The sequence below is a fragment of the Topomyia yanbarensis genome, chromosome 3, assembly GCF_030247195.1.
Source record: "Topomyia yanbarensis strain Yona2022 chromosome 3, ASM3024719v1, whole genome shotgun sequence".
In the NCBI taxonomy this organism is placed as follows: domain Eukaryota; kingdom Metazoa; phylum Arthropoda; class Insecta; order Diptera; family Culicidae; genus Topomyia; species Topomyia yanbarensis.
The window spans coordinates 280,442,165-280,469,569 of NC_080672.1; the positions used below are offsets into that span (position 1 = coordinate 280,442,165).

General features: G+C 38.2%; 1 long non-coding RNA gene across 1 annotated transcript; it reads right to left on the reverse strand.

Annotated features, from left to right (window-relative positions):
• Nucleotides 1-4,459: 4,459 nt before the first annotated feature.
• Nucleotides 4,460-5,553, reverse strand: LOC131693446 (uncharacterized). The gene is made up of 3 exons (XR_009306254.1): nucleotides 5,293-5,553; nucleotides 5,081-5,232; nucleotides 4,460-5,020 (listed from the first exon to the last, which is right to left on the reverse strand). It is a non-coding gene; the product is annotated as an uncharacterized LOC131693446 (long non-coding RNA).
• Between the last annotated feature and the right edge of the window lie 21,852 nt (nucleotides 5,554-27,405).

Sequence of the window (27,405 nt, forward strand, 5' to 3'; positions counted from 1 at the left end):
GTCATATATGAATAAATATGATCCAACTGGTAGGGAGATGAGTTGATCCATCAGAAATGTGAACCTTGCTATGACACTAAGCTGAATGCTGGTGTACATGTATAGAAAGAACACTCTGTAGGCGGGCGGATTTGGGGCTGAATGAACAATAAGCGTATTGATGTGCGTCAGATATCATATATGAATGGGGAATAAACATTTATGGCAAAATGTACCGATCACATAATCTTATCATATAGGTGCTCACCAATTACCGCTGCTTTGTTGAGAAGAAAAACAATGGTTAATGGATTGTACGGGAAAAAATAATCAAGTGTATGGCGAAAAGTACCAGTTTCATAATTTGGCACTAGGTGGTACTGTATTCATCAAATTTCCGAAGACCGAACATCATTGCGTAAAATGCAAAGTTATGGGCGCCAAATTTAAGACTTAATTCTAATTCGAAAAGGGCTTAAATGTTATCATGGTGTCTCTGGTAGAATAATATTTAAACAAAAACAATCAGTATCACTGAAGTACTCACTAATCGAATGCTTAGATACTCCTCTTTCATCTAAACTTTGAAATATTCTATCGAGGGGTCTAGAACAATATTTTTTTTAATAGTTTGATGATTATTTTGAAGATTGTGTTTCAATGAATAGCTCTCAAAAGATATCACACTTTTAGGGGGATGAATCTTTAGACATGCAGTATCAGAAGGATGGGCTTGTTACGTTATTAAATACCTTCGAAGACATCAATGACCGACATTTAGCCAATTTCGCGTTAATTTAAATTTTAAATTGAATAATATTTAATGTAGGTGGAAGCAATGTCTCTAATTCTAGTTTGGCAACCGACAACTTCAATGCCTGGTATCGAGGGGAGGTTGATTCGATTGAAAGAATAGCATTTTTTGATCCCCAAAAGTACTCCTCCATAAGAGTGCTTCTCTAATCATCCGACCATTTAACAATATTCCATAACGAATATTACGTAACATCGATGACAGAGCAGTGAGAATAAGGCCAAGCTCCCAAGAGTTATGAAAAACTGAGAAGTAACATCAATTTAGCGTCTCAAGCGTAAAAGTTGAAAAAACGTTCCCACCAGACGTGGTTCTGACGTTATACCATTTAGTGTGAGAGTTTTACTGAATTGACAGTGGATCGCACGATTGATGTCCAATAGGGTGGGACAAAAATTACATTCCAGCTCCGAGCAACTTTTTAGGTACCATTTGGGTCCCAGAACAACTGTGCAAATTTTTAGCCCCATCTCTGAAACTATATTTTTGCGCCCGCTGTTTGAAGTTTACATGGGATTTTGTATGGGAAAATGAACTTTCACAAAACAATTCCTCCAGAAGTCGCCCATTGCTTCCTAAAAATAAACCGTTATATTGCTTTTATAGAAAATTTAACAAAGAAACAATGTCTCGAAAATCACGAAATGATCTGACGCTTGAGAAAAAAGTTATTAGGCTGAAACCGATTGATGCTCTGACGATTGGTAAAATATTCATTTTTTCTAGCACCACTGCTTATGGTAGTCCAATTACATGAAATTTTGATTTGATCTTCTCCAAATGTGTCTAAATCAATTATCTGTACTGTTTGGCCACTTCGCAAGAGTTTCGAGGGATAAATTGAGGCTTCTTTTGTACATAATTAGAGAAAATTAAAAATTTTGTATATAATTTGATCATCAGCAGCAGTGATGCTATGAAAAGTGAAATTTTCATCAATCTTCAGGGCATCAATCGGTTTTTGTTTAATAACTTTTTCCACAAGCATCAGATCGTTTTGCAGTCTTCTAGTTTTTATTTCCTTGACAAATTTCCTATAAAAATCAGATATCAATTTATTTTTAGGAGATAACGGGCGACTCTTGGAAGAATTAATTTGCAAAATACAATTTTCCCATACGAAATCCCATGTAAACTTTAAACCGCGGGCGCAAAAATATAGTTTCACCGATCGAGCTAAAAATTTGCAGAGTTGTTCTGGGAGCTAAATGGGACCCAAAAAGTTACTCGGAGCCAAATTTTATTTTTTTCATATAACCATGTCCCACTCTAATGTCCAAGTGGCCGTCATAATTATATTTGGATATGCCAGTATGGGGCGTAGCGTTCTAGAGGATATTAGTTCAAAGGACAAAACAAGTATTTTAAACATGTTTGTTCGAACCTGAATGTCTGCTCTCTATGATTTAGTTGTAATGCATTAAAAATTTAATAAGCATTGTAATATAGTCGAGGGACGAGACACTTAATAAGGTTAGGATAAATAGGGAAGAAGAGGAGGGGACGTCTAACAATTACCACTATATTGAACAAGCAAAGTGGAGTTACAACATAGTAATTCATTAATTCCGCTTTGGATCAATCTAGTAAGGACCCAAGAGGAGATCACACACACACACACACACACACACACACACACACACTGCCACTGCTCTGCTGCTAACTTTGAACGAGTACACACAAAAGAAGATAAGATTTCAAAACCTCGAAAAGGCGGAGAAGGCTCAGGATAACCTTGAAAGCGGTTTATCTAGCTTCGCTTTACTGACTGAAAAAATGTCTACATGCCCTGAGAGTCACTGTGCGAATGATCCGTAGTTACTTGGTGAAATTGTGTGTAGAGGTATAAATGGTATCCCACATCGAATAGCATCAAGGAAAAACTGCTGTAGAAAATAACCCATTGGGTATTTTCTCTTGAAAATTTGGGTAAATATAGTTTAGAGTGTATTGGTTACACTGTATTTGTAATGCTGTTTTAGATTTTAGAAAATTGTGAAAAAATAGCATCAACCGAAAAGTAATGTCGGGAATTGATTTTGGACAAGCACCTGGGAAATCCTCAACTCTCTCATCGGAACTAAGGAAAACAACTCGGAATTGTGCAGTCAACGGTGAGTCGTGCGATTAAACGTTACTACCATACTCTAAGTATCGAACGGAAGTAGAAATGCAGTCAGAATAAATGTTCTATTAGTGATCAGGATCACAAGCGTGCAGTGAAAGCGTTTAAGAGGAATCTCAATGCTTCGGTCAGGGATGTAAGCATAGCATAAACATAAGCATAAGAGATCGCCCGTGGTTGCTACTCCGTTACTAATCAGAACCAATTGAGATTGGAAAATTTTCATTGGAACAACATGCTTGGGGCTAGTATGATGAGCCGCATTGTGCAATCTATATTGATTCCTGCATATTAGTCCGATACTTGTTGCTGCTAGAGACTGAGGAATCAACGACACGACTAGACACTCGCATTCAAAACTGTATCACAAATCTGACTACCCCTCAGTGACTCAGGTAACTGATACTGTCAAATATGATATTTAGTTAGAAACTGCATAAATCTAGCAACACTGAACAATCTATTGTTATTTTTTGAAAACAACTGCTGCAACCCCTAGTTACGTTGAAAATTTGTTCGGTCTCGGCGTGAACGTGAATGTTTTGGTGCAAAATATAGTCTGGTATGTTAACAGTTTATAGATGAATACGCTATTGTAATTTAAATATTCTTAATATTTTTTTCGATACCGACATGGTGCTACGGTAAAAAGGAAAAACATGCAAGCAGGAAAGCAACCAGATATCATCAGATTTTTGACTATACAAACGCCGGATGCTTTTCCCAAGTACATGTGTGACGAAAAATGAAAAAAAAAAAAAGAATCAGAAGCATGAAACAATGGCACAATACGCAGCTGATTAGTGGAGCTTGAACCAGACCAAAGAGCCCAACGATCAATCGAACAAGATCAAACAATAACTGCCGTGGTGTATTACGCTTTCGATAATCAAGCTAGAATCTTCTTTATCTAAGTAAACAGATTTCGATTGGAATTTTTTGAAATCTTTAATTTTTTCTCAGACCCACAGCTATGTATTCTAATCCTTCGTAATGCCAACCTGAAGTCGCGAAATTTCATAAGATGGTCACGGAACTGCTTCCACCGTTTTCAACAATTTTGATAACTAGTACTGATACTAACATGACGTAGAATATCTGCCTTTAATCCATCATACCACGCGAGCTCTGTACTAAGTTTACCGGTTGGTTATGTTTAACGCCATATATAACCACATAGCGTTCATTGTTCACAACTACGATAATTAAAAGGGTTGGAGTAATACCGCGTGAAGCATCGAGACGATTTTTTGTTAAGGGAAACTTTGCCAATGCGACCACTATTAAGGTTTTCGTTTGTGGCTGCATCGAGACCATACCGCCTATATTCTGAGGAATAGCGGATGTCAAACCTCTAGCCAAAAAAGTTTTGTCGTTCCCGACAATCTTCTATTTACCTTTATTTCAAATAAGTTTATCTAGTTTAGTACATTTAATTATGAAAAGTGAAATTCTATTTAGAAAGATTCTGTAGCCGACTCTGAACGTACAAGAGCATTGCACAATCGTAACATGAAGAATCCTCAATGGTAAGGGTTAGAACATACAACTGAGCATATCAGGTTTTTACTCCAGGAACCGCCAAACCAGGGTCAATATAAATGAATATAAATCTTAGTATATGTTTTTAAGATAACTGCCTCATACGATTACCTAATGAAAGACGTATCTGCTTCTATTTGTTTCCGTGTACTTATCATTTTGACTAGTTGCTTTTTCCGTTTTCAGGTATATGTAGAAAATGTCGAAACACCTCCACAGAAACCATAACGCTGATGAAATTGACAGCATCCAATCCCAGTGAATTCTTAAGGCAGCCAATCAAATAAAATATCAATACCAACCAAGCATTACTTAGTAGCAAATCCTACAGATAACTCATTTGTGTTAAGTTCCTAAATATTATTAACGTTTACTTCGTATCGTAAGTCCGAATCATGATCGTGGACACTGTGTCGGATATTATCAGCTATGAGAACTGTGTGATAATTTCCCAGACCGAAACATCCACAAAAGGTGAGGAATAAAATCTACATTATAACGCATCGTTTCTCCATCATATGCATGTTTATTGCAATTACCAAGAAGCTGTCAGCAGATGTCTGTTCGGATGAAAAATCCATGTAAATTTTTTTCGATCAAAGTTCGACGTCTTTGTTTACTTGACTTATCAGATTGGCATCTAACTAAGCTTCTTCGTCAGGTTGTTAATCTTGGGACTTCTCAGGAACGACCTCATATTACTGGCAAATTCCGATAGTAGCTCACCGCCAAGTCATGTTTCTTGGTAGCTACAATAGCTCGACGACGGCTTCTGAAAAAAATGAGTTTTTTTTCGACTACCGTCCACCAACGCAGTAGCATCATTACCCACCTCCTCAAGTCTATTTCGCGGCCGCATTGATCTCCTTGCAGAATCTGACATACAATTCCCCAGTTATGCAGAGAAAACTTACAAAGCAGCAACACAAATGGCAGCAGGTCGAGTTTCTTCGTGATTATCTCATCAGAGGATGTTGCGAACGGATCGATTACAGAAGAAACGCGTCGAGATTCTTTTTCAGAAGGCGTAGCGAATGAATTGGCTAGTTGCAGAATATTTTTTTCTAGTTATTGTCAAACTTTGGTCTCTGGTTTTCCGTCAATGCCGTTTCCGATACCGACTCCGACTATATAAATTTTATATTCAAATAAACATAACATGGTTGCTATACAACTATAGCAACTAAAAATCTAATAAACAAAGAAGTGTTGCTGAAGATATTATTTTTGGTTCGCATCGAGGGGTAGCTCAATGTGCTGGTAACTGGCGGTGAATAACTCGGACGCACTTTATTTCAGGATGTTGTATTAAGTGGTACGTCGTGTCGTTGGAGGAATCCTCTGCATCTCCACATGCATCACGGGAAGCGAAGATTTGTTAGTGAGTGTGCTAATAGCATTATCATGTAAAAACTACTCTGGGCAGCCGGCTGCCGAGAATTTCGGAAAATTATATTTTTTTTTGCCAAATAAGCAACTTGTACTCCAGATAGCCGATTATGAGGAGCATTGCTTATATTTAAAAAAATCGATAACGTTCAATTCTCTATTTCACAGCGAATTTTTCGTGGTGTCTGTTTGTCATTAATGTTTTTCGGTGATTGTCCAAATAAAATGCGAAACGTTATGCAACATGTGCTTGCGGGATTTACTCCTTTCTTATATCGTGATTACATGCTGATATTCTTGTAGATAGCTAGAATTTCACATTCTAATATGTTGGTAGTAAGAGGGCTACTTTTGGTAATACTGATCATGAAAAAAAAATTTATCGTGATGTGGATCCATCGTCGCAGCTTTGGGCTAACTTTTTGTCGGTTTCGACAGCATAAAGTACAAAGCTACTTTACGCTCGTCCGGACATGCCGCAGACTCAGGTGATTAGTATTTCTAATGCCTGACTCCTGCGGTAGCAGACAAAGGGTTAAGTCGCCGAGAAACTCTAAGCTTGCTTATATGACCTGTTCACGCTGAAGTGAACATATTACTGGAAAATTATTACTAAACACTAAAATCGACACTAGATGACAGTGGGCCAAATTTAATAATTTCCCACCCGTGGCATAGATGAATTTGTTCTCCAATGCTTTTCTCGGGCTTGAGTATTGGCCAGATTCCGGCGTAAACATGACCCTTTCCACGCTTTTCTAAACTTTCTACCTTCAACTCCTTGCTCTCCCTTGACTACTATGGCTCTTAATAATGAAAAATATACTTCACCTTCCAGTCCCTTACTAATTAAATGCCGTAACAACAGTTGAATATTTGTTCCTGTCAGATCCGTAGATATTAGTTTTGTAGCCGATTGTGGTTTGGCATAAAATAACCTGTGCTGTTTATAATTATAGTAGTAGGCACTGCCTTTAAACAAGGTTTTCCGTAGTGCAGTGTCTTTTTGCAGAATTTGTACATTGGTATCTGGCCTGGGCACGTGAGCAGTAGAGTGGGACATGATTATATGAACAAAAAAATTCGCTCCGAGTAACTTTTTGGGTCCCATTTAGCTCCCAGAACAACTCTGCAAATTTTTAGTTCGATCGGTGAAACTATATTTTTGCGCCCACTGTTGAAAGTTTACATGGGATTTCGTATGGGGAAATTGTCTTTTGCAAATTAATTGTTCCAAGAGTCGCCCGTTACCTCCTAAAAATAAGTAGGTGTCTGATTTTTATAGGAAATTTGTCAAGGAAACTAAGTCTAGAAGACTATAAAACGATCTGATACTTGTGGAAAAAGTTATTAAGCAAAAACCGGTTGATGCCCTGAAGATTTTTGAAGTTCTAATTATATACAACATTTTTAACTTTCTCTTATTATGTACAAAAAAATCCTCAATTTATCCCTCAAAACCTTGCGAAGTGGCCAAATAGTATAGATAAACGATTTAGACACATTAAGAGAGGATTAAAACAAAATTGCGTACAATTGGACAACCAACAGCAGTGGTGCTAGAAAAATAAATATTTTATCAATCATCAGAGTATCAATCGGTTTCTTCTTAATAACTTTTCTCTCAAGCGTCAGATCGTTTCATGGTTTTCGAGACTGTGTTTCTTTGTTAAATTTATTATAAAAGCCACGTAACGATTTATTTTTAGAAACTAATGGGCGACTCCTGTAGGAATTATTTTGTAAAAGTTAATTTTCCCTTACAAAATCCCGTGTAAACTTTAAATAGTGGGCGCAAAAATATAGTTTCTGGGATCGAGCTAAGAATTTGCACAGTTGTTCTAGGACCCAAATGGCATCTAAAAATTGCTCGGAGCTGGAATCCAATTTTTGTCCCACCCTAGTGAGCAGTGTTGTCTGATTAAACGTCCCTTTAGGTTGATCTGCATAAAATGGTTATATTCGAAGGAATTGGTTTGTTCGCAAATATTCTCAACATAGAAAAAAGAGTTAAAACACCCCGGAAAATGTTCCTCGAAGTTATGAAATCTACTTCTCCGTATCTTGAAATAAATTTTGTGATCACCATGGTCACCACCTCTCTAGAGTTTTTGTCTATATATATACAGGGATGCAGTAGTTAACGTAGTCGCATTCATTGGTGTGTTGTATGTTGTTCCACGAAACGAATGACTGTGCTTGATTAATGTTAGTAAGGTGCATTTGCAGGGCACTTTAGGCAATTGTTTTACTTCTCGAGTAGCTGGTCTTGCAGGACATTTCCAAAAATCAACAGCAACACAATTCGTCTGCAGGGGGCTAGTTTCTGCCGTGTGTCTATAGCGGAACGATTTTTAGCTTCAACTCTGGGCGAGATGAGAAGGTAGACTGACCTTAATGAACCGTTAATTGAAATGGATAATCTTTGTATTATTGTAGTTTTATAGCACGTTAAACTAACTTTTTGGGCCTCGTCAAAGATGCTTGTGATACCTATAAGGTCCCAATTATTATGTGCCAAAGTGGGAAATCAATTCAGTTCAATTCAGCCACCAGCACCTGCATTCGGTTGCCCGCTGTACTTGCAGTTGTTTTTATTTGCGTCTGTGTTACTACATACATATTCTAGCAGCGTATCAAAGCCGACTCCGACATTATACAGGTCATATTGTTTTTCCACAAAAAACCTGCATGAAATTTACGATTAGAAAATTTTCTCAGTTTTGCTTGGATTTAATATGAGATAAACTTATGTTCAGTCGGAACGCGGTCTGAAGAAACCGAGCAGCAGCATTTCCGAAATCAGATGATGCACGAAATACCCCCTCCACTAGCTATCATCATTGGTGTCATCAAGGCTGATGCAATCGCGGAGCAGCATTGCATCATCGTACAGGTATAAAGGTCGCAGTAGCTGCTGCGGGAGATTCATTGTTTTTTCAACCTTTGTGACGAGCGGAACATAAGAATAAATAAGAAATACCATACAAAGAGTTTAAGCTTTCCATTCAAAGAATAAGAAATTCCTTCCATTTTAAAGAATTGAATGTAGAAATTTTCCATTTACTCTGCAAGAAGTACAGTCCACTTGCAGACCAGCCTGCCATTGGTCGACAGTTCCAGCCGGGACTGTTGGAAAATATTCCGCTGAGCAATTTCACCGAGAGAGAAGCATCAGCAGCGGCAGCGCCGGTTCTCCACCCGGAGGTTTTTTCCTGCATGGTCAAGTGTTCGTGAGCGAACATTTTTTGGTCCAATCGATCCGGATAGTCATCCCATCAGTGAAATCAAAAGTCGTCGAAGATCCAGAGGAAACGATTTGGTTTGCTGTTACGTGTATAAACATGTCGCGTCGTGAGTGAAAAGTGCAAAGGACTTGTTGATTCGGTAAAATACGTGTTCGAACACGTTCGTTGAATGCAACAGTGACAATTGACTAGCAAGTGAAAAAAAGTGATTAAAAATGCCGACAAAAAGAACGCCGGCAAAAAAGACACCAGTGAAGAAGAAGGATGCCAATAGCGAAGATGATAACGCTGCTGCTCTTGGGGCTCTTATTCACCTCCGAGGCACAGCTCAAGGAAAAGTCACAAGAATTCGAAATGCTCTAATGGATGGGGACCAACCAGAGTTGAACCAACCGCAAGTGAAAGTGTACTTGAAAAAATTAGAAGCCGCTTACGCAGAATTTAATGACTTACATCAGCGCATTGTTGAACAACTCTCGCCTGACGAACGTGAGGAGCACGACCAACACTATTTAGAATTTGATGCTCTGCATGATGAAGTGTCTTTATTTCTCGAAACCTGGCTCGAGAACATTTCAACAAATGTACCGGATTCAACTTCCAGAAACCAACCGGTAATCATACAGCAATCTCTCCCTCGTATCATTCCTTCGTTCGATGGTTGCTATGAGCAGTGGGAGAAGTTCAAAGTTATGTTTCGGGACGTGGTGGATAAGTCCAGTGAATCGCCACGAATAAAACTATACCATTTAGAAAAAGCTCTAGTTGGCAATGCTGCCGGGCTATTAGATGCTAAAACCATTAGCGACGGTAACTACGAGCACGCATGGAAATTGCTCGAAGAAAGATATGAAGACAAAAGACGACTCATCGATCTACATATTGGTTGGGAATCAAAAAGTGTGGCAAGGAAAGCCACATCGAGCTTAGAACTTTGGTCGAGAAAGTTACCAGTCACATCGAGAACCTGAAATTTCTAGGACAGGAATTCACCGGAATTTCGGAGCAAATTGTGGTGTACCTGATTGCACAAGCTCTAGACGAAGAAACAAAAAAAGCGTGGGAATCAACCGTGAAAAGAGGAGAATTACCGTCATATGAAACTACTATAAGATTCCTGAAGGACCGTGTGTCAGTGTTGGAACGATGCGATGCACCGAGCGAAAGTCAGCATCCAAAGCAACTGCAAAATTCGTCAAAAATGAGCAAACCACTAGCAAAAGTCAATGCAGCAACAGTTTCCCCAACTTCTGAGCTACGTTGTGAATTCTGTGATTGTAATCATCTGACCTTTAAGTGTCAAATTTTCAACAACCTTTCTGTTGGCGAACGTCTGGAGAAAGTGCGAGAAAAAAACGTGTGTTTCAATTGTTTGCGTCGTGGACATCGCGTGACCGACTGCCAGTCGAAAAGATTATGTGCCAAATGTCAAAGAAAGCATCATACACTGCTCCATCACGATGTCAATTCTACATCCCCGGCTGCCACAAATGAACCTGGTCAACAAGCGTCGGAGACACCAGCGAATTCAATAGCGCCACTACCAGGCCCAGTTCATCAATCGGAAGTTCAATCGTCAGTGACTGCAGCACATACCCAGCATCCAGCGAAGCCAGCAACGCAGGTGGTGTTGCTAACCGCCTTGGTCGATGTTTTAGATGCGGATCGCCAACCACATCCATGCAGAGCACTGTTGGATTGTGGTTCCCAGGTAAATTTTCTCTCCCATTCCTTGGCAAACGTCTTGAACATTAATGTAGAAGAAGTGAGTGTACCAATATCTGGCATTGGTAGTGTTAGGTGTACAGTAAAGCAAAGAGGAACCGTCCTAGTCCGTTCCAGGTGCACAAAATTCTCATTCGCGTTAAATTGTCTAATTTCACCTAATATAACTGGAAATATTCCGCCAGTTCCAATAGAAATCGAAAATTGGAATATACCCTCTGGCATTAAGTTAGCAGATCCGTGTTTTAACAAACCTGACCAAGTGGATATGCTTATTGGTATGGAAATGTTTTACGAGTTAATGCAACCTGGTTACTTGAGACTTTCTGATGAGCTACCCATCCTGCACAATTCCCACCTTGGATGGATAATTGGTGGAAAGTATCGTGAAAATATGCATTCTGAAGTGGTCCTTAGATCGCACGTGGTGAGTGTAGATCCAATTGAAGAGTTAGTTCAAAAGTTCTGGGAAGTAGAAGGTTTATCTTCAGAAGTCGTCCCATCGACAGAAGCGGAGGACTGCGAAAGGCATTTTCAAGCAACACATCGCCGTGATTCCCGTGGCCGATTTATTGTTCAATTGCCTTTGAAAGACACTGTCTCCCAGTTGAAGGATTCACGTTCACTTGCACTGCGTAGATTTTATCTTTTGGAGTCTAAACTGATTCGGCAACCTGATTTGAAATTTCAATATGACAGTTTCATGGACGAGTATGAATCCTTAGGGCATTGTAAAGAAGTTAAAGAATCCAATGATCCACCCAATTTGCTCAAATGGTATCTTCCGCACCATGCCGTTCTCCGTCCTGGTAATTCGACAACGAAGTGTAGGGTCGTGTTCGATGGCTCTGCCAAGATCAATGGTTATTCGCTTAATGATGCATTAATGGTTGGGCCTACCGTTCAGAGTGAACTTCTGTCTATAATTCTCTGCTTTCGAAAGTATCGGTATGTTCTAAGTGCTGATATAGCCAAGATGTATCGACAAATTCTTGTTGATTCCTGTCATTGTCCACTACAGAGAATCTTCTGGAGAAAGTCACCTAGCGAACCACTTAAAATTTTGGAACTCAACACTGTAACTTATGGAACGGCTTCAGCTCCATATTTGGCAACCAGGTCCCTTTTACAATTGGCTTATGATGAAAGGGACAAGTATCCACTTGCGGCGCGAGTGGTGGAGAAGAATTTCTATGTTGATAATGCATTATTTGGCTCCGATACTTTTGAGGAAGCTCGCGAGTACTGCTTAGAGTTAATAGAGCTACTGAAATCTGGTGGTATGCATCTTCATAAATGGTCATCCAACGATGAAAAATTATTACATTATAGGCGCTCTCGAAGACAGAGATAGCTATATAGCTGTTGGTGATTGCGAAGCAAATGACATCATAAAAACTCTTGGGCTAATGTGGAATCCTGTAAGTGATGAATTTATTTTTGTTTGTCAGCCACCAATCGAATGCGATAGGCCAACTAAACGGCAAGTACTTTCTACAATAGCAAAAATCTTCGATCCTCTAGGGCTAATTTCACCAGTCGTTGTACTTGCCAAAATTCTTATGCAAAAACTTTGGATAAGTAAGCTTGGATGGGATGATTCATTAGATGGAGAACTCTATACACAATGGAAACATTTTTTGACATCACTCCCAATTTCTGATCAGATTCGTATTCCGCGGCAAGTGTTGATAAGTGGAGCGGTATCTTACCAACTACATGGTTTTTCGGATGCATCACAGGCGGCGTATGGCGCTTGCGTATACATACGATCTCTACAGCAGGACGGTACCGCAACAATGAGACTGGTAAGCAGCAAGTCTAAGATAGCTCCCATTACACCTATGACTATTCCGAGAAAGGAACTATTAGCCGCACTACTCCTTTCGCGATTGACGAGAAAGATTTTAACCTCAATTGATCTGTGCATAGAATCAGTGAACCATTGGTGTGATAGTCAAGTTGTATTAGCATGGTTACGAAAGTCCCCACAAAGTTTGCCCATATTCGTTCGCAATAGAACTGCCGAAATAAATAATAGCAAGGAATTTGTGTGGAGATACGTCAGGACAACAGATAATCCAGCTGATATTGTTTCGCGTGGGCAATCTGCTGCCGAGCTGGCGGTGAATGATACTTGGTGGAACGGGCCAGATTTTCTCAGATATATTGATTATCAGATGTGTACTCCTGAGCCCTTGCAAGACTGTGATATTCCTGAATTGAAAGCTCCGGTTATTGTTCACATTGCCATGAACTACGATGAGTTTCCTATATTGACAAAATATGAATCATTCCGCAAAACCCAGAGAATAGTCGCCTATATGCTTCGATTTGCTTCGAACGCGAGGAAGAACAGAGAAAATCGTATTGTCAACCCTTTTGTTACTGTCGTTGAGCTGAGAGAAGCGTTAAAAACGATTGTTGGAGCAATTCAATCTCATGAATTCGCTAAGGAAATTGAATGTGTAGCTAGAGGTGACCCTGAACATCGTCTAAACAACTTAAATCCATTCATTGAGGAAAATCTGTTAAGAGTTGGCGGTAGGATAAGACACGCTTCTCATCTACCTTATGATAGTAAACACCAGTTGCTCCTCCCCAATACAAGCCAAGTAACTCGCAGTCTGATCTCGGCAATTCATCGAGAAAACCTACACGTTGGACCAGCTGGAGTACTCGCCATTCTCAAACACCAGTTCTGGGTACTGAAACCTAGGTCAACGATCAGACAAGTTCTTCGAAAATGCATTGTCTGTTTTAAAACTAAACCATACACCATTGATCAACAGATGGGAGATTTGCCATTTTACCGTTTGAATCCTTCTCCAACATTCCAAAGGGTTGGAATTGATTTTGCTGGCCCTATTCTTATAAAGCAATCAGCACGAAGAGCGGTTCCAGTTAAAGGTTATATCTGCGTATTTGTATGCATGGCAACCAAGGCAATGCATCTTGAAGCGGTAGAAGATTTGTCGACAGAAGCCTTTTTGTCTGCCTTTAAACGTTTTGTTGCCCGAAGAGGTATACCGGAAACAGTGTTCAGCGATAATGGCACAAATTTTATTGGTGCAAGGTCTGAATTGCACCAACTGTACATATTATTCAAGGAAGACTCTACCCAGCAGAAGATTTTCGAATATTGCCAGGTGAAGGAAATTGAGTGGAAAACAATACCCCCTAGCGCACCCCATTTTGGAGGGATCTGGGAAGCCGGCGTTAAAAGTGTCAAATCGGTCCTTAAGAAGGGTACAAATCCGCTTCCTTGCCTATTATGGAGTTTTCTACTCTCTTGTGTCAAATTGAGGCCATTCTTAATTCTAGACCACTGTTTGCTCACTCCAGCGATTCAAATGATCTGGAAGCGTTAAGTCCAGGACACTTTATTATCAACCGCCCATTAACAAGTGTTCCAGAACCATCTTGTGCGGAAATTCCAACAAATCGATTGTCCCGTTGGCAACATATCCAGAAACTTCGTGAACATTTCTGGAAACGTTGGTCTAGAGAATACGTAACAGAACTACAAGTAAGAACTAAATGGTTATCGCAAAGGACGAATGTTCAACCTAACATGATTGTATTGGTAAAGGAAGACAATCTTCCTCCACAAAGCTGGCGAATTGGGCGTGTAACAAATGTGTACCCTGGTCCGGATGGTTTAGTGCGTGTAGTGGATGTTAAAACCAAAACCGGAATTTTCCGGCGTCCCATTCATAAACTTGCTCCTTTACCCATAATCGATAATACCGCTCCCACTGAGTTAGAATCGATTAATTCGACGTTTGCCAAGTTTTCTGTGGGGGAGAATGTTCAGTCGGAACGCGGTCTGAAGAAACCGAGCAGCAGCATTTCCGAAATCAGATGATGCACGAAATACCCCCTCCACTAGCTATCATCATTGGTGTCATCAAGGCTCATGCAATCGCGGAGCAGCATTGCATCATCGTACAGGTATAAAGGTCGCAGTAGCTGCTGCGGGAGATTCATTGTTTTTTCAACCTTTGTGACGAGCGGAACATAAGAATAAATAAGAAATTCCATACAAAGAGTTTAAGCTTTCCATTCAAAGAATAAGAAATTCCTTCCATTTTAAAGAATTGAATGTAGAAATTTTCCATTTACTCTGCAAGAAGTACAGTCCACTTGCAGACCAGCCTGCCATTGGTCGACAGTTCCAGCCGGGACTGTTGGAAAATATTCCGCTGAGCAATTTCACCGAGAGAGAAGCATCAGCAGCGGCAGCGCCGGTTCTCCACCCGGAGGTTTTTTCCTGCATGGTCAAGTGTTCGTGAGCGAACACTTATGTGAATTAATTTTTGTTTATTTTTATATTTTAGAACGAAAAATACGCGCTGCGTCTGCTACCTTCTCATCTTGTTTACAGAAAAAGCCACAAATTGCAACACCGCTACCAGCAATTAAATATACCCGTGTATCGCTTTGTCTACACCGCAGAAGCAAAATATCGTGCACCAACCTACGATTCGAGCGTGAACAAAAATAAGTAACAATTCTAAGCAAAAAGTGGCCCCACTGCGATAGAACTCTATTTCTGTCTACTCTTCGAGATGCCCCTATTCGAGAAGTGAAAGAAGTACCAGGTGTAAATTCGCTGTTTAGCTACCATAGAAACGTCGTCTTACGTGACGAACGAAACTATATTTTTTCATTGCTTCGGTCAGGGATGTGGCCAAAAAGTTGAATCTGTCTAATCCGCTAGAGACTGTATACGTACTAAGTGCTTCAAATCGTATGGAATGGCAAAATACGGTGGGAAAGTTACGGGGTCGGAAACTGTTCACCCAGAAGCTGACAAAGCCTCATTGACTCATCGTAAATGATGAAACGTACGTCAAGGCGAACTTCCGTGGCAACTGTTCTTCACTACTCATCACAAGTTTGATGTTCCAGAGGAAGTAAGGAAGCAGAAACTTTCAAAGTTTGCCAATAAATGCATGATTTGGCAAGCGATCTGCTGATGTGGCAAAGGGAGTGCGCCGTACTACCGGGACTGTGAACGGGGAAATCTACCTCAAAGAGTGTATACAGAAGTGTCTGCTTCCTCTGTTACAGCAACACCAGGTCAGTTTTCCGTGGTGGGTTTTCAGAGCGACGTGCACTCAGTGCATTAGCAAGAGTGTCGAAAGGTTAAGGTATTAATGCCCTCTCACTTTCTATGCACAAGTTCCTTCGGATTCGGTTACTGCTCGGTCTACTTATTTTGTTCATTTTAATAAATAGGTCAAATGAATGTTTGTTAGCTATACCATCTTTCCTACTAACCCTACAGGTCTCTTTTATTTAATGATCTGAATTGTTAATAGTACGTGGTAAATAATCGGCTGTGAAACCTTCAAAAACAGCAGTGGGAAAGCTTTGAAAACTAGCACCGATTGAGCTAGTCCGTTGTTACAGAAAGCACATAACTCTAACGCAGCTTTCAACACATTTTTCCGATAAAAAATAGCATTAATTTTGCTGTCCACAGCTTTTTGTGTATATTACTATCGAGTGACCAAAGATTTGAATTATCCTAAGCGAGATTAGATAGGCAAACAATCATTTTTAGAAAAGTACTGGGATCTAAGGTATGGCAAGTCTTTATTGCCCTCTCGTTTAATTTCTGAAAATTTATTACGTAATAACTTTCGACTCCATGTAATATTTTTCGAAAATCTGTGGTCCTCGTGCTTTATAGAGATCGAGCGAGAGAGCAGTATCATTGCCACACATTAGAATCCAGTACATTGCATTGTTAGGGCATAAGAGCTGTTTAATCTAGACACACTGCTAAACCTTCACTATATTAATTACGCATATGTAAGTTGACCAACTCTTACGAAAAAATCCGTAAACTATTCGAGTCGTGTGCCTGAGCGTGGAAAACGATTACACATCGTTGCTGAATTGGGTACGGATTTGTTTGCCAGGGTTGGTCAGGGCATACCTTATTTTTCCTTTTTATCTGACACGTTAATGCTCTTCATGGATTGCCAACAATATAATAAACAATCTTCAGTACTAATTTGACGTCACTCACATGAGCCGTTTGACAGACGTGTCCGGTTGACATTGGTAACACTTCACATCAGCCACCATTTAAAAGTTTCGACCATTCGCCACAATTTTTCGAAGTAGAATCAACTCTAATGCTGTGTGCGGGGGTTGGGAACCGAACCCAGGTGGCCTGTGCAATCGAGTGGGATGAAATTGAGCAATCAACCTGAAAGACCCCTTCTTGTTGGCTGTAGCAAGGTTGGGAACCTTTTCTAAGGATTTGCACTTAAATATCATCGTTGTTTCGCCATAACTTGCAATAAATACAGTTCTAGTTTACTTATGTTTTGCAGTAAAAAATGTTTCCGGTCCCCACCGTTGCGCTAACATATGTAGGTAGTCAGTAAAAACTTGGCGAGGAAAAAAAACACCATAAACTACTGCTTACCGGCATAAAGCGCCTCCAGTGAGATGTGAGTAGGGATTTACCTGCGCTTGGATTTGGCGTATTTCAACCCTATTTTACATAAAACGCATTAAACAAATTACTTTCGAGCATCGGGGACCGTTTGGGTTTTCTGAGCAATCTTTTCACCACGCCATGTTGTCGAAAGGGCCTGTGTGAAAAAGGGTTATGCATTGCTGAAAAAAATCCTAGCTATACTGCAGAGGCACAGATTGCTTTTTCCCACGTTTGTGTACCCTAAAATACATTACCGGAAGAAGATTCAACAGCGAACCTTTTAAGATTGCCGGGATGCGATAAATTGAATGTGGAATTAAGATCGATTTCATTTAAAATGAGCTTCTGTTTCTGTTCCACACAAAGGTCTTGAACCTTCAAACGGCTTCATTTAATAAGCCTATCCAAATGAAAATGCTTTTTGGGGTACCGTTTGGAAAAGGATTTTTTTTATCGAGATCAAAGAAAAATGAAAGCCAGTGTATCGAATATAATGGCTGCAAAACTGCTTTCGTTTGGAGAGTTATGCTTGTTTTTTGGAGATACTGGATTTCGTTAAAATATTGTAAAAAAATAATTTTGGGAAATTCGCCTCACTCAGGGTCGTTTTAATACAACTCGGGATCCATGGGCACTACGGAGCTAAGGGGCCCCCTTAATTGAACAAGTATAAACTGCCGAAGAGTAGGATAATAGAAAAAAATTCCAGCATCATTCATATTCCACGCTACACTCAGGTTTTTTTGTTCCAAATATAAGCTTAATGAGTCAATCATGTTGAAATTATTAAAAAAAGTGGGAATCGACAGATATGGGGCAACACACGGTTTCAGACTTCCATCCAGTGTAATGGATTTACCCTATTCAGTCGGTGTAATCTAACCTTCATAGTTGTAAGACGTTGTTTGAAGATGAAGAGTGCCGCCTCCGTCAAGAAGAGAAATGATGGAATAGGGTGGTTTAAAGTCAATTATTTGAACGTTATCCAGACTACTTCTTCGTACATACTCCATAATTATGTGTAACTTAAAAAGAAGCGCATTGCTCTTGCTTATTTCTAGAATACTTGCTGTAGTTTTCACATGTTATATCTGAATTTCTTGACACCGAGGAAGTTTGATATCAGCTGCTATCAAACTTCGTTAACATTTAGACAAACATTTCTATTTTTGAAGACTATCACTAAAATACCACACTTTTTAATCGACACATAACTGTTAAAATATGCATGCAAAATTTTGACTATTTTTGGGTTGTATTTTCCAAAAGTTTGTTTGGATCCTCTTCACTTTGTTTTAAAGCTAATAAATGTCATTTTTCTGGAGATATAATCGATACAAACCATAACAATGTCGAGGAATCATGTGATAGCATCACTAAAATTGCCCTACGGAAATCTACGAAAAATAAGTAGCAATATATCAATAGAATTCAAGTTGTACAAATATGTTTTGTTAACGATCTAAACATGATAATGCCATGAAACGTATGTATTTCACAACTTTGACTGCGGGACTATTGTAGCTGTTGTATAACATTGTTTCATTTAGTGTTGTTATCAACTTGTTGAAGAATCTGATATGATGAAATTGGACAATCAATTTCTTACTTTGGAATAAGCCATATTTTTACTTCCAATCTATATTTCACTTCGTTTACAGATGGCCGAATATTCCAGCCTTTGAAATCATTCAATACTATGTTGAATCTAAGCGCGCGAGTCGCCTTGAGATTCGATTATTTTCGATGTTAGCGTTCTTTGCTGCAGTCATAGATTATTTAATTCTTTAAAATATTGTTTCTTTTTGCCCCAATTGCTGGTAGGGTAGATTTTTGTTATATATTCCGATAGAAGTTTTGTGCATTCGTTTATTGTGACAAGTTCGGGGAGGCGTAGAAAGCGAACACGTACATTTTAAATTATAATAACTCTCTACCCAGTGGCGTAGCCAGGAGGGCTTTGGAGGTTAACATCCCCCCAAATCTAAATTAATTGATCTGAAAACAAATTATTGGTGATGACCAGTTTAATTTTTAAAAAAATATTTAATATTTAATATTTAAATAAGAATTTTGGAAGTTTATTATCTGATCATTACATTGAGAACTTAATGTTTAAAACACCATTGGGACTTTGGGTAAATTGTGGGAATGGGATTTTTAACTGATCTCTTAGTGGGGCTTATAATTGACAAATCATGTCAATGTCAAATAAAATTCCTGCATGGAAACATCCACGTAGAAACTGATGCAAAAAAGCATTTTCCGTTGGGCTCTAGTAGATCAGGATCAGTTTTTATTTGTATTGGATTTTATTTTGTACTATTAATTATTTGAATAACCACTAAGTAGGGTTGAAAATTTAAAAAAGTTAAGTTAGTGACTATTTATAATGAGCATTTGAGTACTGAATTAAATGTCGTGATGCAATTTCGTATACAAGGACTGGTTCTTATGTTATGAACTTGAATAGCGATGAAAAGTAAAATAAATGCTCGGAAACAGTTTTTACGATCAATATCACATAGCTTCGAAACAATCAGCTTCAGAGGTTTAGTATTTTCGAAGAATTTTGCAACGTAAAACATCTTCTTGTAAAATAATTTTGGTGAATAATCCTCCCATATGAATCCATTAATTCCTCAAATTAAGTCTCAAAAAACTTGGTGCCTTCAGTAAAGTTTTCAAGAATTTTATTGCACATAACGTGGCTGAAGACATGAATGCTCAATATATTCAGGGTATCGAGATATATTTGCTATTTGCGAAAGTGAGCCTTTAAAATCAATTATTCTGATATTACTGTATATGATCAATCTCTTCTGTTGTTAATATACAATAACATAAGCTAAAGCTAACAGTAACATTGATGAAAGCTGGATTTAAGAATAGTTTCGTGAATATCGATTTATATCTCGATATGCTACATACATAGAGCGTTCAAATCTTCAATAAAGTCTCTTGTTACTTTTTTTAAGAGTAGATTTTCCATGATTATTTATCACTAAAATAATTATATGTGAAGACGTGTTATTTTATATTGGAAAAATCGTTGCTAAAATTTCACTTAAATAATTTAGTTACCAATCAGTCTAAGGCCGCGTTGTCCTCTGATGTATCAAGAAGTTGTCTCCCAGTTCACTCGGTTCATGGCTGTTTGTGTCATCGCAGGGCACGAATACCCTGCAATCCCACTTAACACCCTTTTTATAGATGCGACATGCTACTTTCTCGATTCCATTCTCCGGTAAAATCTGTTTCTTCCAGATCTTCAAAACCACCCAGTGGAATGCTCTAACTAACGTCTCTCTTCCGTGTTTCAGCAGCTCACATGGCGGTTTATCATTGGCAGCAGCTTTATCAGTCCTCTACCATCCGATCTCCTCATAAATCTTATGTAGATCCGGCACTGGGTATCTGTCGTCGGCTACGCATGTCTTACACACCAAAAAATAATGAAATTTAAATGACATGTAATCCAATACGTACGTACAAAGCTTGAATCAAAAATTTGATTGAAAATTAAGTTGAATTCGATGCACTCAATGGGAGCATCAAAAAGCAAGTGATTTTACACTTTTGTTCGTGTGATATTACATGTCATTTATTTTACAGCAATATTGGATTAAAAATACATTAAAGTGCCTTGGAATCACGTTCAATGAAACTGTAATGTTTAATCAGCCTGTAAAATTATAAAAAAAAATCGTTGAAGAAAGCACGACAAGTTGTGTGTATTCGTGGTGGAACTTGCTTTTACATTAATATTCATGCTCCAGATATGCGCATGAAAATAAATTTAAAATTACAGAATACTTTTTTCTGTGCAAAGCTGTTTCTTGCAATACTCTCACCGTCTACTGCTATTTCGATGTTCGTCATAATACACTTATCGATCAGATCACTCTCAGTCGTGAGAAGGTCTTCATTAGTATCTCTTCATATGTCGGTATGTGGCACATAGTCTTTGCTCGAGTGATTTACCTACTTGTAGAATTTTCGTAACTCTACATATGCTCCATCGCTTCGGTATCCCGATTTTCCTGAAGGGATTCTGAATCTATTTTCGCACTGCGGAATGTGAGAACATTTGTGATGTCGCAGAAGAAACTTCCGTTCATTAGAACGTGGTCGATTTAGCTCTCAGTTTGTTAACCAGGTGATCTCAAGGGTGGCGTTCATGTCGCTGATGAGTAGCTTTACATTTTGCCGTGGGCTCCAAATGCGCGTAAAATCCATCTTTCTCGTTCTCGGATCACGTGCAGGTGCTGTAGTTGTAGAAATGGCCGTTGATCCACACACATTCTTTTGCTGATCGTCTGCTACTTGATTAAGTAAGCGTTGGTGCATTTTGTCTAGCACTACAAAGCGGATTCCCAACTCGTTTATTGTGCCGTCGCTCTAATAGAATGTAACCGCTCTATGCCCACTTTTCCACACATTCTGGCCCGCCAAGCAACGTTCCTACAATACTACAGCTTTCAAGTTGCGAGTTTTCAGCTCATCGTGTAGGATTCGTTCGAACCCAGGGAAGTGACTTGCAGTTCGATGTGCCAAGTTTTCAATCATAGTCCTTTTTTCGTTACGATAACTTTGACCAATTGTTCCGATCCGCCTTTTCTTCCTAATTCTTCGTAAAGTTATTAAGTTCATTCTACGGCAGGTTTACAGCGCCCATGCCCACTCGCACCTTATCATTTCGCTTCTACTGCAGAAGACGGTAGTACCCAGTCGATGCCGCCCTTCAGATTAAAAGTCATCAATAGACGCACAGGGAAGCATGAGATAGGAGCTTGTGAACACTGGAAAGTATTTACCATTTGACGACCAACTTTCGAAGTTGGTTTCGAAATTACCCGTAAGAAAAATTGTCAAGCATATATTCTACTTTAAAAGCGTATATTCTTTGATTTTATAACATTTAACAAAAGAAAGTTACCTACGATGATATGAAAGGTATTCTTAAGTAATTATTCTCATTTGTAGCATGAAATGGTAACTGATTAACTGTTTTTGTTATTGAACTTTCAATATTGTATTCAAATTTACATTATATTGAAGCATTTTCGAAAAATTGACGATTTTTTCAGACCTCCCCCCGAACCGAACTGATAAGCCCTGAGTGCGGAATGAGTCCGACAGAATTTTTTTTTATGATTAAAAATAATTCTAGACCTAATAACAATAATTCTAGACCTTTTATTCAAAAAGGCCGAATTATTAACAGATGAGAAAGTAAACAAAGAGAGTCACTTTGAATAATGGTTGCGTAACGTTCGTTTAAAAAAGCTTTCTTAATGAAACATTAATTTAATTCGAAGCAATTAATGTAGGCGGTAAATTCATTTCAATGCCAGTCACGTAAAACAATCGCAATGGAAAACACAGTAGTAGATTTTGAGATATGATGTACACCGCTATTTTCCGATGTACCTGCGGAGATTCACTGTAGCTCACTCATTTTGAAGCATTCAACAACAAAAAATTAAAAAAATGTTATTCAAATGTTGCATTATTGTGTGGAAAATGACTGAGCAAAAAAAATTAATTGAATTTAAAACCTTTCCTCACCCCACTCCCTCATCAACCATACTTTCATTGGGAACACACCACAATAAAAAAAAAAATTAAAAAAATGTTTATGGAAAAATTTCTAGGCAAAACTATTGGGCCAATCGAAAAAATATGCATACAATAAAAATATGCATACAATATCAACCATACTTTGATTGGGAACACACCACAATAAAAAAAAATATAGAAAAATATCTTGGCAAAAACATTGGGGCCAATCGAAAAAATATGCATACAATATATCCCACCAAATGTCCAAGGGTTTTCAAATATCATTAAAGACACGCACGTTTGCCTTGATTCCTTTACTCAAAATTAAAATAAAGCTATAGTCGATTTGTGTAGATATTTTCAATCACACTTTCGCAAGATTTTTAAACCTTTTTGGAATTTTATGAAAATAACATTACACGTACGTACCAAATACGCGAACTATAACATATTTGCCCAAACTAATTCTTTTTCTCAAGAGCATATAAAAGACTGCAACTCGAGAAATGTTACTAGGTCGGCATAATGTACGACTTGTGTGTAATTGGAGAGTAATGTATTAATTAACCCATTATTGCCCAACTTATTTTTCATGCCCATCACATATTGTGTTTTCCGATCGAAAAAAAAATGATGTGGTCATTTCAGTAAAATTATTTTTTTACTCAAAGCAGCTGATATAATAAGAAACAAGCAGTGAAAATTTAAGATTGATCGGTTAATCGGTTCCTGAGATATCGCGATCGCCGCGGATGAACTTTTCAACAAAATACAACTCCGAGATAATCGAGTTTTACTGTCGGTGCAGCGAGTCAACGGTCTAGCGTATCAAACACTACGCACACCTACGAGTGGCCAATGGGTAGCGGTCTATGAATAGCTGTAACTCAAGTTGTAGTATTCCGATCTTAATGAAACTTTGAGAAAATTTTCCTCAGCGTATGTAGTTTCAGAATATCTGATTTACAAAAATTCGATTTTTTTTCATCCTAACAAAAATTTGAATCCTCTTAAGGGAAAATTGATTAAAAACAAAACATAAACACCGGTTTAACCACTCTAACTTCTCTAAACATATTCTGCAAGAGTATATGAACAATATTAACTCGTTGATAATGCCTGTTCTGCGTTATTAATTGAGTAATAGGAGTTATTCTTAGCACGTACTATATGTAGTAGGTTGGGTAATAGACTGGTTCAATTTTTGACTTTTAGCTCCACCAGGCTTTACTGATTCCTTTTATGGCCCTTAGTAATTGTGCAAATTTTGGTACCGATCGGTTGTGTCTACGGACCCTCCAAAAATATAAAAGTTTATGTGGAAATTAGCATGGAAAATCGGTTAAAATTAAAAATAAATTCTTAAAAATCACCTCATCAATCAATTCATGAGAACACTATATATTTCTAAAGGAATTCTTCTACTGAACACATTCGTGGAACATTGCAAGTTTGTGAAAATTCGCTGAGAAAAGTTATTAACTAAAGAAGCAGCATGGCTTTAAAACAAGTGTATTTTATTAATAATCATAGCAACCCTGTTTGAATTGCTTCATCGTTATACAAGTGTAAACTAGGCTTACCACCCACCGCTCCCGTATGACAGATGCAGTTATTCAAACAGGGTTGCTATGATTAATAATAAAATACACTTGTTTTAAAGCCATGCTGCTTCTTTAGTTAATAACTTTTCTCAGCGAATTTTCACAAACTTACATTGTACAACGAAAGTGTTCAGTAGAAAAATTCCTTTAGAAATGTATAGTGTTCTCATAAATTGATTGATGAGGTGATTTTTTAAGAATTTATTTTTAATTTTAACCGATTTTCCATACTAATTTCCATATAAACTTTGGAATTTTTGGAGGGTCCGTAGACACAACGGATCGGTGCCAAAATTTGCATAATTACTAAGGGCCATAAAAGGAATCAGTAAAGCCTGGTGGAGCTAAAAGTCAAAAATTGAACCAGTCTATTGGACAATCATGGGTTAATGGACTACCAGAATTTGTAATGTAATCTTAAGTTGTTTGTAATTGCCTACAATTTTTCCTAGTCCACAATTGATCGATATTGTTTTGTATAAAGTCATATACCATATCATATGGTAATGCGTCGATAAAATGTGTTCCGCATTGAAATTGATTAATTTATCTCCAGAGAAGAGCGGAAAAATGTGAACATTACGTGAATAGGAATGGAAAGGATAAACCAATTGGCCTGATTTACCGCAGATCACAATCCTTTCACTTTGACACTATACCTTGCAATATTCTCTGCTTATTTTAAGTTGATACGATAAAACGATACACAGTTGGAAATATGTCACCCTGCAACTTCGAGAGCTTTCTCAAACATTTGTTCGATCAGCATCATCGTCTGAATGCCTGTACAGAAATTCTCTGTCATTCGAATCGGCACGACACTCCTAACTAGTTTCACATGCATTTCGGAATGGAAGTTCATAAGTGTTTATCCTGAGAGCATACAAATGTTTCTAAGTACAACATCAACATGCAATACTGGGATTATTTCTTATGCGGTTTGTTGCTTTCAGATTCTTCCCATTTCTAACATGCTACAGTTGATATCTACCGTCGTGCAGCTACTGCATACAAGGGTGATGGTGTTTTGCGAAGTGCTACAGAGTGACACTGAGTTGGACAAAACCTCAAAATTTACCATTTCTAAAAACTAACATTTTTTATGTTGATATGAAAATTGAACATAGCTCGGGACAGCTATGTTTCTTTAAGATTGTATAATTCCGGGACGAATCATACAATCTTAAAGAAAATGAAAATTACATTTGACGTAAACAGTGCAGCGACGTATTTTTCTGTCCGATAGTAGGATTTTACATGTTTTGGTATGTAAAATTAAATATCGTGACTCTTCTGATGTCAGACTCAGTCTGAATGTCCTAGGGAAAGGCGATCAACTCACATTTTTAACATGAAATTAAATGTTAATTTATGTGAATTCGAACTCTCCTTTTATGTGCATATTCTGGGATGTAGTTACAAAATTTTTTTTTGCTGTATAACTATTGGGAAAAAATATTTTACGGCTGACATGGAATAACTAGATGATGGATTCCGAAAAAAAACCGTTATTTAGATCCATGTATCTTTTCAGATATGGGTCAAAAAGATTTCATTTGGAAGGATATTCATTGGGGTTAAACTTGCAATTAAATTCATTCAATACGAATAAGTCTTTCTGCTCTCTCCAAGACAACATACCGTAAGCGATTGCACAAATCGTATGTGGATGTACAGTAGAGTGACAGAAAAAAAATGACCCCCATCGGCCCACCCCTGAGTCGATTCCTAGTCCTACCAGGAGTGTCTGCTCCAAATTTGAGCCAAATCTAACAAGTCTAGCTACCGGACCAACGTGCTTGAAGTTTGTATGGAATTTTTCGATAATTTACATGGAGAAATCCCACTTGCTCACATTTTCGCCGCTAGGTAGCACTGTATACATCAGATTATCACCAAAAGTGAAACTTAAGAAGATAATTTTATTATCTACAACTTTGTTGAAGACTGCAAAGCGATCCGACTCCAATAGGAAAAGTTATTAAACTTTTAACGAAGTGATGTCTGAGTCAGTTTTGCATGGGGCCTAGCAGTGCATGGTAGTGTATCAGTACTAGGGTCTAACAAACTAAACATTTTTGTAGAATAATGGTTAGATTTAGCTGAATAGTATGTTCGGAAGAATTGTAGTATATAATACGAGTTATGTTTTGGTTAGAAAATTGTAGTTCCAGATCTGACCGCATAGATGGCGCCAACACCAACTTTTCAACGAAGAGAGATAGAAATTAGGTGTCTTCTACAAAGTTGTAGAACAAGAATATTGCAGTAATTCTTCCAAACATCTCGATATTCTATCTCTCTCCGTTGAAAAGTTAGTGTTGGCGCCATCTATGCGGTCACAGATTGAACTAAAATTTTCTAACCAAAACATAACTCGTAGTATGTACTGCAATTCTTCCGAACATACTATTCAGCTAAATCTAACCATTATTCCACAAAAATGTTTAGTTTGTTAGAACCTAGTACTGATACACTATCATGCACTGCTAGGCCCCATGCAAAACTGACTCAGCCATCACTTCGTTAAAAGTTTAATAACTTTTCCTATTAGAGTTGGATCGCTTTGCAGTCTTCAACAAAGTTGTAGATAATAAAATTATCTTTTTAAGTTTCACTTTTGGTGATAATCTGATGTATACAGTGCCACCTAGCGGCGAAAATGTGAGCAAGAGGGTTTTCTCCATGTAAATTGTCGAAAAATCCCATACAAACTTCAAGCACGTTGGTCCGGTAGCTAGACTTGTCCGATTTGCTTCAAATTTGGAGCAAGTACTCCTGGTGGGACTAAGAATTGACTCAGGGGTGGGCCGATTGAGTTTTCAAAAATTCATTATTTTTCTGGGCAGTCTAATGTACAGTTTACGAGATATCCACTCACACAATGCCGCCAAACACATTCAGGATTAACACATTTGGTTTCATAATAAAAGAAGTGGGTATCTGGCGGG